Raw genomic sequence first — 14,565 nt, 5'->3', positions numbered from 1 at the left:
CTGACATTTATAAAAATAAAACACTTTTAAAAATATTTGTTTTAATAGTATGTAGTATGCAGTTCATGTTGTACTGAACTAATTTGGATATTTTTGCATGCTGCTTACCTGGATTTTTTTTTTTACCCTATCTCAGGAACAAATACTAATGACCTGATAGGAGGTGATGGCAGGAGGTCCCTGTACCCCATATTTAAAAATTTTCTGAGAGAGAAAATTTGGTATCTGAGAGAGTACAAAAATAACTGATACTAAGGTATTAATTTCAGCTCAACAAGTATTGATCCAAATCTGTGTCAGGCTCTGTATTGGTCATGGCATTCATATCTAAATCTGATCTAGTTCCAGCAATCAAGTAGCTCTTTGGGATTAGGTGGAGACCTACTGATAAATATAATAATTCAGTATAAATAGGGCAAGTAGATGGGCTTTCCAGAAGCACAGATGGCAGGACTTCAGCTCAGTCTCAAGTATCAGATGCTTTATAAAAGAGAAAATGCCTGTGCCAATGACCACCTCCCTGGGCTGTGAGGTCCAGGGTGTTAGGACTCACACTCCTCCTACCTATTGCACATAGAGCACATGTAATACATTTGTTGAATGAGTCATTGAATAAAAGGTGAATGAAATAATGAATGAATGAAGCAGTGAGTGAGTGAATGAATGAGTCTTTTTAAAAATAAATTTATTTATTTTATTTTATTTATTTTATTTTTGGCTGCGTTGGGTCTTTGTTGCTGCGTGCCTGTTTTCTCTAGTTGCAGCGAGCGGGGGCTACTCTTTGTTGCAGTGTGTGGGCTTCTCACTGTGGTGACTTCTCTTGTTGTGGAGCACGGGCTCTAGGCACACAGGCTTCAGTAGTGTGGCATGCGGGCTCAGTAGTTGTGGCTCGTGGGCTCTAGAGTGCAGGCTCAGTAGTTGTGGCAGGCTCAGTAGTTGTGGCACATAGGCTTAGTTGCCCCGCAGCATGTGGGATCTTCCTGGACCAGAGCTTGAACCTGTGTCCCCTGCATTGGCAGGCGGATTCAAAACCACTGCGCCACCAGGGAAGCCCCTGAATGAGTCTTTGAGTAAACAAAGGAATGGAAAAAAAGGAGTGAAAATGTGGAGTACACAAATGAGTGAACACATTGATAATGCGTAGAGTAACTAAATCAATAAGTACTTAAGTGTATGATGAATTCATGAGTAGATGAGTCGATGTGTAGGTACAAATGTCAAGAGGTGGATGGAGAGTGACGAATGAGTAAGTGAAGGAGGAAATGAATGAAAGACTAGTAGTTCAATGACTCAATAAGAGAAAGATGAGTGTGCAACCAGATGAGTGAATTAATAAGTGGATTCCAGAATGACTTTATCAATAAATGGATTAGTGAAAGTTAATTAGTAAGGACAGAATGAGTGAGCCAGTGAGTCAATGAGGAACCAAATGAATTAATTGATGAATAAATCAAAAAAGGAGTGTGGGAATAAAGAAGTCAATGAAAAGAGGACAAAGTTGAATAATTTAACTAATGAGTAGATAAGTAAGTCAAGGCATGAGACAAATTAATGAGGAATGAACAGGCAAATGGATGGAGGAATGAATATCTTAGAGTCATTGAATAAAAGAATAATAATTGGGTGATTAAACGAGTCAATGCATATGTCATCCAAGAATAAATTGAGTGCTCTACGAATGAACGAGTGAATAAGTGAACGAATCAGTAAATGAATGAGTCAGTGACCCGTGTGTGAGGCAATGAGTAGATGAGGTCCCACTGGGCTTCCTTCCCTGACCAGTCCAAAGTCAGCCACACCCCAGCCTCAGAGCACATTCTAAATACCGCGCGGGGCACCCATCCTACTCCGTCGTGGGCATTTGTTTACATGTCACCAGTAAACTGACCTGCTCCATGAGCCAAGAACTGGGTCAAATTCTCCTCTGTCTCCCCACGGCCTGCCCAGCCTGAGCCTAGGAGGCGCCCAGTAAATTACTGCTGAATGAATGAACGAATAGCTAAAAATACATACACGTGCTTTTGTGGAACCGGGATGGCCCTTCTCAGAACGGCCCGGGAGCTCTCCTGCAGGGAGGTGTGCTGTGTGTCAGATGGTCTGTGGCATCCTCCTACCCAAGTGCAAATTCTCCCTTGAGTCCAGCTTCCTGTGGCCAGTGCCAGACAGTGAGACAGGATCCTGGCAGTTCTGACTGCCCTGGACTTTGGCCCATCCTTGGGCAACATTGGCTTGGACTGGTGGAATGGAAGCCCTGGGTCTTCCCGAAAGCTGCCCCGGCCTCTGCCAAGACAGGAGATTGAAAATGACCCAGTCTTGTTTTTATGCCTCCAGTGAGGGGGGCCACTCCTCGCCTTTCATCCTGCTTCTAGCTGTGAGACTTTGGGTTAGACTGGAAGCACTCTGGACCTCCAGCCTCAGCGTCACCTATTAGATGAGAATAACGATACCTACCTGGCTGGATTGTTGTGAGAATTAACCTTGTCTAACAGGAGCTTATTATAAGGCCCTTATCTGGTGTAATACCTATCCTATACATAATATTGTGGTACCAGAGAGGAAAGAGATGCCTCAGAAATTACCTGAAGGAGCTGTAATTGATGGTGTCAACTGCATTCATTTAAAAGCTCCCAAATGGATGTGGTACCCAAATTCCCCTGTCCCAGAAGAATGGAGAGTTCAACTAAGTTTTGGAAGAATACTAGTTTGGATGGGACAGGCCAGCCCAGACCATGCACATTTAAGGCATCATAACATACCCTCTACCAGGGACAGATAACAAGAAATGTGAGTTGGCAACACTTTTGCACGGTGTGGGGCATTTGCCCAAGATTCTCCCTCCCTCCCGTCCTCCTTCCCACCCTCCTTCTATTCCTCCTTCCCTCCCCCCAGCAATTACGTATTCAGAATCCACTATTTACCTAATACCGACCACTACTCTTCCTCTCTTGTCTTGACCAGCTCCTGACCCTGGATTCTGTCTCCCACTCCTGGTCTTGCATCCTTCCTTTGAACTTGGTGATGGTACTTGGCCATCCGGCTTGGAATATAGCCATCTCCTTCGCAAGGATTTGATGTCAGCTCAAACCATTCACCTGAATCAGGTAGAATCCCCCTTCTTAACTGTGGGCATCTGGGCCTCTAATTTTGAGTCTTCTGGGTCAACTCTCTCCCATCTGGGCAAACTCCAGTCCCTCTGGAGAGGTGTTCAGACCATGTGGGTAGCAGGTGGACCCTCCGAATGCTGAGGGTGAACTGCATGATCATCACTGATGCCTTTGGGCTAGAGCCTAAGATTCAGCTGTCAAGTGTGTACACATATGGAAATCAGGTTCTCACATTTCCCCAGAATTCCTGGGTAAACGAGGTGTGCTTCCCTCACTGCCTAACACAGATGTCACCTGCCTCTCACATTCCCACAGTCCCCTGCCCCTCCTTTGACTTCCCACCTCCCTGTGTCCAAATTTGCCCTTCCTCACTCATTCATCCTTCATCAGTACCACTGACAGAGCCCATATTACATTGTTAAACTATGAGCCACCAATCTCTCCCAAAGGGCTATGAACTTCTTGAAGTCGGGGTCTTCTTTTTGAGTCATGCTCACCCAGCAGAAGGTCTGGGCATCCGGAAATGCTTGGCGAATTAATCATTCATTCTTTCATTTACTCAAAAAATATTGGGCCCTTTCTATGGTGCCAGAGGCTGGGTGATAAATAGCAAGAAATAAGACATATCCCATCTCTACCCTGGTGGAGCTTCAAGTCTTGAGTGGGAGATAGATTTTAAACAACTATTCATGGCAAAATTACCTGATTACACATGTGACCAGCGCTATGAAGCCCAGGTGCCCGGGGCTTTGTTAACCTGCCAGCTAGACTGGTCTTGACCCTCATAAGAAGCTGCATCTGCTTCTCTCCTGTGTTTTGGGGGGACACTGAAAGGAGGACAAAGCTATAGACTTGGTGGGAGCTGGTCGATGGCTTTGGCTCCCTGGAGTCAATCAGGTCAGCAGAGTCTTCAGACATCCTTGGAGGAAAGAGAGACAAGTGTACTCTGGAGTTTGTGCAGCTGCTGCCTGGTCATTTCCTGGGCAGTTGTGACCAGCCAGCCCACCACAACATTCACTCAAGCACCGTGCTTGTTAAGGAAAGTTCTGTTGATTGTCAGGGTTTGATCTGCCCTGTCAACTTTCAAGTATTTCTCTTAGATGTGTTGCCAAATGACAAACCAAGGGTAGAATGGAATGTGTGGCGACCTTTTCGCTTCCCTCTACCGTATTTCTTTGAGTTTCTCAAAATGGCTGCCTGGGACACTGGCTATCGCTAACATTGCTAGAATGTTCTACAGCACCCCCGGCAAAAGGGCATATGTTGTTTCAGTCGCCATCCCTGATGCCTCCCTCCCTCTGCTTCCAACTCCGGTCCACCCCCTTCAGCATCTCTCCAGGGAGCCCATGAGTCTACGGTTCTCATCACCATCACCCCCACGTTGGTCCAGGCTCCTTGGGCTGTCTTCCACCTCCGACTGGTCTTCTTGCTCCTCCTCCAATTTGCTCTCCTCCCTGTGCATCTTTCTAGAATGACTGAGAAAGAGTCCCCTGCTCCTTAGAGCTCTCTCATGAGTTCCCAAAGCCCCAGGGTGAAGTCCAAGCTCCTTGGCTTCATGCTCAAGGATCCTCATGACTTGGTCTCCCATCACACCTCCCACCACAAGCTCCCTGACCTCGCGCATCACCCAGCAGACCACCTGCCCACCCCCGAGTCTGCGTGCATCTGTGCCCCTGTGCCTTTGCACAAGCTCACCCTTTAGCCCTCTCCCCACGGTGCTCAATCACCGGAGGGCTTGTCCTGCCCCTCTAGATGGGATGAGTCCCCCCACACTCAGAACTGTTCCATGGCCGTGAACTTGACTTCCATGCGGAAACCAGTCCCGTTGCTTGGCCATGATCTGGTTAGGCATCTGCCTTCCCAACCAGACCTTGAGCTTCCCGACTGGGGGTGCTCGGTCTTGGGTGCCTAAGACTCCCCACTCTCCGGTACAGAACCTGTGCAGAGTAGCTTATCCATCAGTAAGAATACGGGTGGAGTGAAAGAATGAATGAATGCACAAAAGAATGATTGTGAGGCCGTGCTGGGGGGCAGATTATATCCCTGGCCGAGAACTGGGGTCCTTGGCGCTGAGGACTAGCACCTCCCCGTGACTGAGGCTGGTCCTCCTCCTCCAGCCAACTCCACTTTGCTTTCTGCCTGTGACTCATTAAGAGATGTGTAACCTTAATCCTTGAAATTGCCTGTGATGGAGCGTGTTTTCACTCAATGGCCTGAACATGGGGATTTTATTCCTTTCTTAAATAAATCTCGCTCCCCCAGGAAGTTTGGACAGGATGTGGGCAATCGGACCAGGGCTTGAAACTGAACATTTTGCAAAAGGCCCGTTTCAAAATTTGAAACCCCATGGCCACTGGCCAGAGCCGAGTCTGGTTTGTGGGGGTCGCTGGGGCCTCCTCCCAAAGAAGGGAAGGGAAGATTGAAAACAAGCCTTCAGCTGTCACTGAATAGGCTGAAGGTTTGCAAGACAGAATTCCGCGGTTTGGTTTTGCTTCTCTGATGAAACTTGAGCGGGCTGGGTGACCCTCATCATCTCTTCTTTCAAACTTTCGGCGGAGGCCTCAGACCCTCCCGAAGCCAGAGGGGAGTTTGAGCTGGTCCTGAAATCTATGGGACAAGTGTGTGAGCGCTACAGGGACCGGGGCTTTGGCCCAGGCCTGGAGGAGACAGATGTTCAGGAGCAGGCCCGGGGACCATCCAGCCCCACTTGGGGGACCACGGCGACCAGAGGCTCCCCTTCTCTTTGGGAGCAGGCCCCGGAGGGGCTGTGCACTGGAGCTCAGTGGGCCTGACACTGGGGAGAAAGAATAATGACGTTATGTTGTGTCTGCTCTCACAGCCCAAAGTTTCCACATCTCACTTGGAGATGGGTGACACCCATTCCTCACTGTGGAGACAAGGACACTGGGGCCTGGGGGGTGGGGTGGGGCTGTGACCTGGGTCCCGTCAGGGCCACAGTTCAGCCAGACAGTCCTGATTCCACATCCTGCGCTCTCCTTGGGCTTTTCCTCAGTGGGCACCCGACACACAGAGCAAAGCCTGAGGCCGGGCTCCAGGATCACAGAAGCAGTGGCGGTGGGGCACAGGGGTAGACAGCCCTGGAGATCAGTTCTCAGTGTTCACGCCCTGTGGCCCCTGTCCCTGCTGTCCTCGGTGAGTGGACACTGGCCCTGGACTGGCCCCCGAGGACAGGTGATTCTGTTGTCTCTCGTTCTCTTCTGACTTCTTTGTTCTTTTCTCTGCCAGGAAAGATAGCAGAGAGTGCCCTTGGAGAAGTCACCAGGCCCCTCCAAGTCCCATGCCCGTCATCTGTAAAAGGGAAGTAAATTTCATTCATTTATTCTGCAAACGTCTCAAAAGTGCCAAGAGCTGTGCACTGACCAGAGCTCGTGGCCCCTGCGTGCAGCTCCGCCCCTGTGGAGCGTGTGCTGTCTGTGCCGTGGGCTCTTCTCCTGTCCCTGCCCTTCCGGAGCCTCAGAGGTGCTCACTCACATGCGGAATCGCCCCACTTACCTTTTCGTCCTCACGTCTTCCCTTCACTGGTCTCCCAGGCTCGCAGGGGACCTCAGTATCCCCCAGGGACCCTCACAGAGGGTGATGTTTCCTTCTTCCAGCATCTAAGACTCGAGCTGGAGCCAGTGGCCACCCAGCCTGGCCTCAGTTTCCCCATCTGCATACCTGGAAGAAGGGTGATGTCTTGCCTGCTGGGGAGAGGGAAAAGATGTCTCCCTATTTCACTGCGGTGCTGACCCCGCTCTCTTCTGTACTTCCAGGCCCTTGAGCTTCACTTGTAATTTGGGGCCAGTTTTCTTTTCTTTTTTTTTTTTCAATATTTATTTATTTATTATTTTATTTATTTATTTTGGCTGTGCTGGGTCTTAGTTGCGGCATGTGGGCTTCTCAGTTGCGGCATGTGGACCCTTAGTTGCGGCATGCGTACTCTTAGTTGTGGCATGCGTGCGGGATCTAGTTCTCTGACCCGGAATCGAGCCTGGGCCTGCATTGGGAGTGTGGAGTCTTACCCACTGGACCACCAGGGAAGTCCCCAGTTTTATTTTCTTTTCCCTGAGATCCGAGGCTTCTCCCAGCACGTGTTTTTTCAACATGGTACGATGACAGTCCCACTAGCTTGGTGGGGGCTGGACCCCGCCTGTGGCAGATGTTCCTGGTATCGGCCCGAGCTGCTGGCAGCTGCCCAGCGGGGAGGAAGGTGGGCCTGGGCACAGGTGTCCCTGCTGCAGCCTCAGCTGTCCCCTCACCTCTGCTGCACCGCCCACCCCTGGTTCCGCCGGGCTCCTGGTTTCATTTTCTGATGGCCCCTCCTGTGGGGTTCTCCGGGGAACCCCAGCCCACCTTCAGACTTCTCAAAGGCCATCTGTCCAGCTGCCTCTGCCCCTGGCCTCTCCCTGCATCTCTGGGCCCCTGCCTCCTCCTGTTCACGCCCCTCCTCTCTATACAGACCCTCTGCACGGCCCCTCTTCCCTCCCCCCAAAACACCCCCGCTGCTCTGCAGGTCACATATCCAGATATTCAGTACCCCGGCAAGCCGTGAGCCCGCATTCCTCGGCTCGGCTGTTTATCCAGCTGGCGGGCGCTCCTCACACTTTGAAGGAGCCGTGCTTGAAGCGGGGGGAGGTCACCAAAGGAGACTCATTCCCTTCGCAGAAGACAGGGAGTGAGAGGGCCACTGGGACCCTCCGGTCTGAGTCCTTCGCTTTGCGCGTCTCCCAGCCTCTCCTCCCAGCTCTCTCTCCCCGCCACACCTTCTCAGGGACTGTGCTCTGTGCCCGGTTTGGAGGGAGACTGGGGGATGTGAGGGCGGGGATGGCTGGAAGATGAGGCTCCCCATAGGATAGCCCTTCTCTGGGCTGCGACAGGGCACAGAGGGAAGGGTTTTATGAGCTAGAAAGTGCTGGGCAGATGTTGGAGACACGAGGGAGGGAGAGGCCCTTCGGGGACCCCCAGCCCACCTCTGCATATCCCCCCTGCCCCCCCCGCCCCGGGAGCTGCTCTCCCTTCCCTCCCCCTGCCCCGGGGCTGGCTGAGTCGGCGGGTGCTGCAGCATTTGCACCTCACCGAACCCCCAGTGCTACAGGGGGCACATCATTGGCTCCCCCTTGCAAAGAAGGAAACCGAGGCTCAGATGAGTGTGATGAGCCCAGCTCTGTGCCTGAGCCCAGGGCGGGTCCCCTGGGTCCCGCAGCCGTCCCAGCCCTGGTCACCTCCCTGGGTCGTAGGGTAGGAGAGAGTGAAGCCGGAGGGGGGCTCTGGGGGCAGAGCCTGGGCGTCTGCCGTCCTCACCGGTGGGATGGGAGGCAGTGTCCCCTTTCACGCGAGGGGTCGGGTCCTGAGGGCATCACGTGTTTATGGTTTGCTCATCAGGATGAAAGAACTGAACAAATGTTCCAGGCCGACTCCACCAGTGTGGTGACCTTTCCTAAAAGCCCTATAGGGAACCATCTGGAAAACGCTTTTCCTCCTCCTGAGAGTCGCCCCAAACAGCATGTTTCAAAATACACTGAACATGAGGCTCCAATCATCAGGGGAGCGGGTGCAGGGCCACCCTTGGCCCGCCGAGCTGCCCCCTGCCCCAGAGCCCACTTGGTGCCCACTTGCCCCCAAACCCTGGCTTCTGTGACCTCAGGGAGAACTTCAGCTGGGGCTTTGTCTGAGACCAGCCCATTTCTTTCACAGCGGCGAGAGCCTGGCCTTGCTTAGTTCCCAGGCCAGGAATGGCGTGGCTGGAACGGATCGGAGCAGGGAGTGAATAGCTGGAGCGTGGCTCCCAAATTCAGGATCGGGGGGGTGTCAGCCTCCGATGGCAGGGCTGGAGGGGAGCCCCATGACCCCAGGGCTGTACGGAACGGCCCCCCAGCCCTGGGGGATGCAACGTACAGTTAGTGCCCTAGCTCTGGGTTGGAGCTCTGGTGGGTTTATGAATGAGCATTAAATCCTTAAAAAGTTAAAAAGAATAAACTAAAAGAGCCATTCGTGGACCAGTGATGATTGGTGTCATGGGATGAAGACTGTCATCGGTCCAGTTCTGTGTATCCCTGGATACAATAGACAATGACAGGGATATTAACAACAGCGCTCACTCGATGGGTGGAGGTCCGAGGGCACTGATCGCCTAGGCCAATCCCACAGGCCCCTGTGTTCTTTATCTCGACAGACGTCCCAACTGGCCGGAACCAAGGTCATCCTCTCCTTCCTCCCCTCCGCCCTGCTCCAGCCTGAGTTTCTCGTCCTCCCCCTGTTCACACCTCCTATCACCCGACCCAGATCTGCCCCGTTCGTCTCACGTTGGGTCAGGAGCATCCTGAGTCGGGGAGGCGACTCTGCTCTGGCTCCGCGTCCCCAGGGCTGGCCTCACCATTCGCCAACCGCCCCTCCAGGGATGGACCCTGTGGGTCAGACGCGTGCTCACACAGTTGGACGTGGTTTTGTGACTCGGCCCTCTTGTCTTGGAAGGTTGTTCGCACGGAGCCCATGGAGGTGTGGGTGCTTGAGCACAACGCTTCCTGAGGACACTGCCGATGGGTGGAGCCCTTGCTTCGCTGGGTGAGTTGTGCTTTTCCTCGTTACACTCTAAGAGGCTTGTGTGCCCGTCACTAAGGGCCAGGCTTGGTCTAGAAAAGGTAAAGACTAGAGACGATATTAGCACGCGTGAAGGCCTCCGAGGGGCCCGAATGCACACACTGCCCACCTGGGCAGTGGCAGGTAGAGGCTGGGCCGTTTCTGGCAGCTGCTTCTCTGAGTGAAGGATGAAGCCACTCAGAAGCTACCCAGAGCATAGAGGGGAGGTCAGCAGGGGCGCGACCCCAGACACCTGGCCCTCATCTCTGGTCCCACCCAAGTGGTCACTTTGCAGCTGACCAGACGCCAGAGTCCTTGTTGGCCGCTTGAGCTGGGACTCAGGGTTACCTTCACACCCCTGCCCCCCGCTGAGTCTCTTATAAATTATGCAGATAATTGTGTTTTATGAACTCATTTCTGTTGTGGAGAATGAAGACGGGGGAGCCGTGTGAGTTTTTCCCGTAAAAGTTACTAAGCTGATAACTAAAATTTATTGCGTGTAATAATTCTAGAAAAAAGAAATATGTTTATTGTGAAAACTTGTAAAATACTAAAAAGAACAAGACTCTCACTGCTCAAAGATGACCACGGCCGGCATTTTGGTGACCAGCCTCTGGTCTTTTGGTTTCACCTATAAATTGCAGAAGTGTGCGTGTGTGCGTGTGTGTGTGTGCGCGTGGACACACATATGTATGTATATTGTAAATTGGGTTCATCACAGTCATCCTAATTTTTCACCTAACTATACATCCTGAACATTTTCCTATGCCATTAAGTAATTTCCTGTCTTGTGATTTTTTTACCTAGTATCCTAGCAAATGACTATATCATAATTGATTTAATTGACATGCTCTTGTCAGATATTTACATGATTTTTAAAAGTTGGATGGTGTAAGTTGGGCTGAACAACTTTGTTTTTTTCATCTTTCAGTTTCCTTCAGTGCATTCTGAAAGTGGAATGGCCATGTCAAAAGGTGTGAGCATTTTATGGCCAAGTTGCCCTTCTTTGTACCAACTTACTTACATTCCCAGAATTAGTTTGAGAAGTGACTGTTCCTCTGGGAATTATCAAAGTTTTTAAACATTTGCCAATTTGTCAAAACGCAATATTTCATCCTTCTCATTTTCAGTTATTTTATTACCTGCGATAAGAGCATTTCCTCCCATATCTTTATTGGTGCTTTGTATCTGAGTTGTCAGTTCAGGTTCTTTGCATCTTTCATTGAGCTTTATTTTTGTTGAAGTCATGCACATACATCATTTTAAGCATCAAATAGTTTTACAGAATTCTGTAGAAGCATCAGCCTTCTCCACTCCAATCCCATATCCTGCTCCACAGAAGCAACAGCTTTTAACTCTTTTAACTGAGTCTCTTGACATTTACAACCATTTTTCTAAGTAACGTTCTGATTTTTCTAGTTCTCAAAAAAATTGTTTTAGCTTAAGCATTATCTTGACTTTTCACTTTTTCACAGAAGATGAAGATTTAAGTCTCTTTCACAAAGGCCCTTGGCCTCACCACACACAGGAAGACCTCTCTGTCCCATCCTTTCAATATATTTAGCTCACATTTTTGGTTTGATCAATATTCAGTGTTTACATTATTTTAACAGTGTAAATACTCTTGATAGCGGAACAACAGCACGATGTTTATTTACTTCTCCTTAAAACTTTTTGTTTTCTCTGGAGGTAATAATTGTCTTGGTTTTTGTTTGTTTGTTTCTTTTTTTCCTTCTCTCTTTGATTGGTTGGTTAGTTTTTAATGAATTTATCACAGATTTATCCCCAGCCTCTCAAGACATTCAAACACATTAGTATTTTTTGTTTTTATTTAATGTGTTTTATCTTTTTGAAGAAATCTCTTCCTGGAGCCTCCTTGCCTGTTCTGTTCTGGATTGGTTCATCTTTGGGCTTCCTGCCCTTATCTTGGGATCTCCTCCTCATTCTCTACCTGGGGATTCCCTTGACCATCTCTCCTTGGTTGGATCCCTGATTTTGTAAATCCCGTGTTATCCTCTTTTTTGGTTTGCTCCCTTGTTTAGCTAGAGTGTATCCTCTAGCGGTTTCCTGAGAAAGGGTACATGGGAGGTAAATTTTTGGAGACCTTTCACGTCTGAAAAGGAAAATGTCTAGTCCACACTGATGTTGATGGCTTGTCTGGGAATAGAATTCTACTTAGTAACTTTTTTCCCCTTCAGATTTGGAAAGCAGAAATAATTGCCTTCTGGCTTCTAGTGGTGTTGATGAGAAGTCTGAAAACTTTTTGATTCCTCATCCCTTGTATGTGATCTTTTTTTCTCCTCCCTTTCTGGAACTTGTGGTGTTTTCTCATTGTCTTCTTGTGCTTTGAATTTCACGTGTGTGCGTCTTGATGTGGATCTACGTTCATCCATTTTTCCAGGCCCTTTTGATCTGAAAATATGTGTCCTTCAGTTGTGAAAATTTTTCTTAAATGATTCCTTGGACAGTGTCCTCCTATCACTTTTCTCTTTCTTGAACTTACATTGTTTGTATGTTGGATCTCTTTGACTGGTTCTCTGCTATTCATGTATTTTTCCTCTGATTTTCATCTCTTCACCACTTTGTTCTCTTCCTGAGAGATTTCTCTGTCTTCTTCTTTTAACCTATTTTCACTTCTGCAGTCTCTGATATTCAAGGGTTTTTTTTTATTATACACTAAACAGTATTTTATAGCATTTTGTTTCATGGATGTAATTGCTTCTTTGATATTTCTGAAAATATTAATAATAGGTTTTCTGAAATTTTCTTTCTCTTACAGAGTCTCCAAGCTTTTTTTGTTGTTGTCTCTTCTTCCTTCCAAGTGATTCTCTAACTTCCATGTTAGGTGCTTTACTCAACTCTCTGGTCATATAGATAGATATATAGATATAGATGATATAGACACATATCTGTAATGCATGCATCCAAATACACTAATGAGCTATTTGGAAGCTCTCACTATGTGGTTGGGCCTTGTAAACTATGGGCTTTACTGTAGAGTGAACTAAGTGGTCTTTTTTGTTGGGGAACCCAGGTTTCAGCATTTTTATGTTTTTTTCTTTTAGATTGCTCAGATGCTCCAAAGAAAGTTTTTCAGTTTCTGGTCTAGAGTATTGCTAGCTGCCAGCCCTCTGGGAGATTTGTGGAGGAAGACTGGGTGGTCTCAACATCCAACTTGCAAAGCTTTGCCTTCTTCCTCTTTTTAAAATTTAGGACTCTTGCCTTCAACTGGGCATGCGTCTCTGCTCCAGTCACCTCTGCTTTGCTTTCTGCATGTAATACATTTTCAGTCTTCTCTCACAGTTAGGGAAGGCTTTGCCTGATGGGTGAAGATCTGGGGCTCTGTCTTCTTCTTTAACAGACTTTTAGCCAATTCATCTTATCTAGGCCCAGGTTTTCCTGGAGGCACCTGGTACTGCCAAGTCCTGAGACTTCAGTGGGTTCCATGGCATACCCTGGTCTTTATTTCAGCTTTCCTCACTGCCAGTCTAGTGTTCCCAGCTCTGAATCAGTTACCACTCTCCTGCCTTCTTGTCCTCTTCCCTGTGTACTCATGCTCCAAATGAAAATCCCTTCACTTTCATTTAGCGCAGTTTCAAGAGAGAGGGCAGGTGAATATCTATATGTAATTCACCATATTGAACTGAAAGTCATTTTCCCATTTTTCTCTACTGGTGTATCTTTTATTTTATAATACCTTTCAAAATAAGAATAGTAACTCTTTTTCCATCCTATATTACCAACATTCCCTCCCCCCCATTTTTCATTTGCCATTCCATTTTGTTCATGGAGCTTTCAACTTTTTTATTTAAAAAAATTTTATGTTCTAAAAATCTATCACTAATTTGTTCTTATAGTTTCTTCTTGCTTAGAAGCTCATATAATTAGTCACTTTTATTTTTTCCTAGTTCTTTCATGATTTCTTCTTTATATTGAATCTTTAATCCTTTAATTATTGTGAGAAACAACTATATCCTTCATTTCCACGTTTACCACATGCTAGATACTTTTTGTTTCTCATTGTGGCTTTCTATTATGCCATTAATCTGTCTATTCTTACCCTAGTATTGCTTTGTTATAATATATTGTATAGTTATAATATGTATTATTATTTGATAGCAATAGTCTTCCTTCATTCTTATTTTTCAAGATTTTCTTGTTTAGTCTCATTTGTTTACTCTTCCAGGTGAATTTTAGTAATATGGTGAAGTTAAAAACATGCTTTATAGATATTCTGTGGAATTTTATAAAATTGTAAATTAAAGAGAATTGGTATTTTTTGATACTTTGGCTTTACATATTTTACAGTTTAATATATATATTCACAATTTGTCAAATTTGACAAATTCACAATTTGTCATTAAGTTTATTTCAAGGAATTAAGTACTGCTTCTATTGTGAATGTTTTCTTATATTTTCTGCCTGGTTGTTACTGGTATGTAGGGAAGAGATTATGTATCTATTGTTATTGGCTATCTCATTGAATTCTCTCATATGTTCTACAAGGTTTTAGTTGAATGTTTTGGAATTTCTAGGTAAAGAGTCATTCATATCTATACAATTATAGCAAATTTTAAAAAATTTTATCTCTTCTATTTCTCTTCCTTGTCTTATAGTATTGGCTAGATCTTCCAAAACATTAAGTTGTTGATAACAGAAAACTTTTGTCTCATTTCTGGTTCATGTTAAGTATGATAACAGATACTTTTTTAAGGCTGTATGTTTTTATAATGCTAATTAAGTATTTATTTCTATTTCATGTATGATTAAAATCAGGAATGGATTAGAATTTTATGAAATACATTTTTGATATCTATAGAGATATTGGTGTTTTTCTCCATTGACCTGTTGATGCAATGAATTATAATAATGTTTCATAACTTTG

The sequence above is a fragment of the Balaenoptera physalus genome (assembly GCF_965194825.1).
Source record: "Balaenoptera physalus genome assembly, chromosome: 2".
Lineage (NCBI taxonomy): Eukaryota > Metazoa > Chordata > Mammalia > Artiodactyla > Balaenopteridae > Balaenoptera > Balaenoptera physalus.
This window is presented reverse-complemented; position numbering follows the sequence as displayed.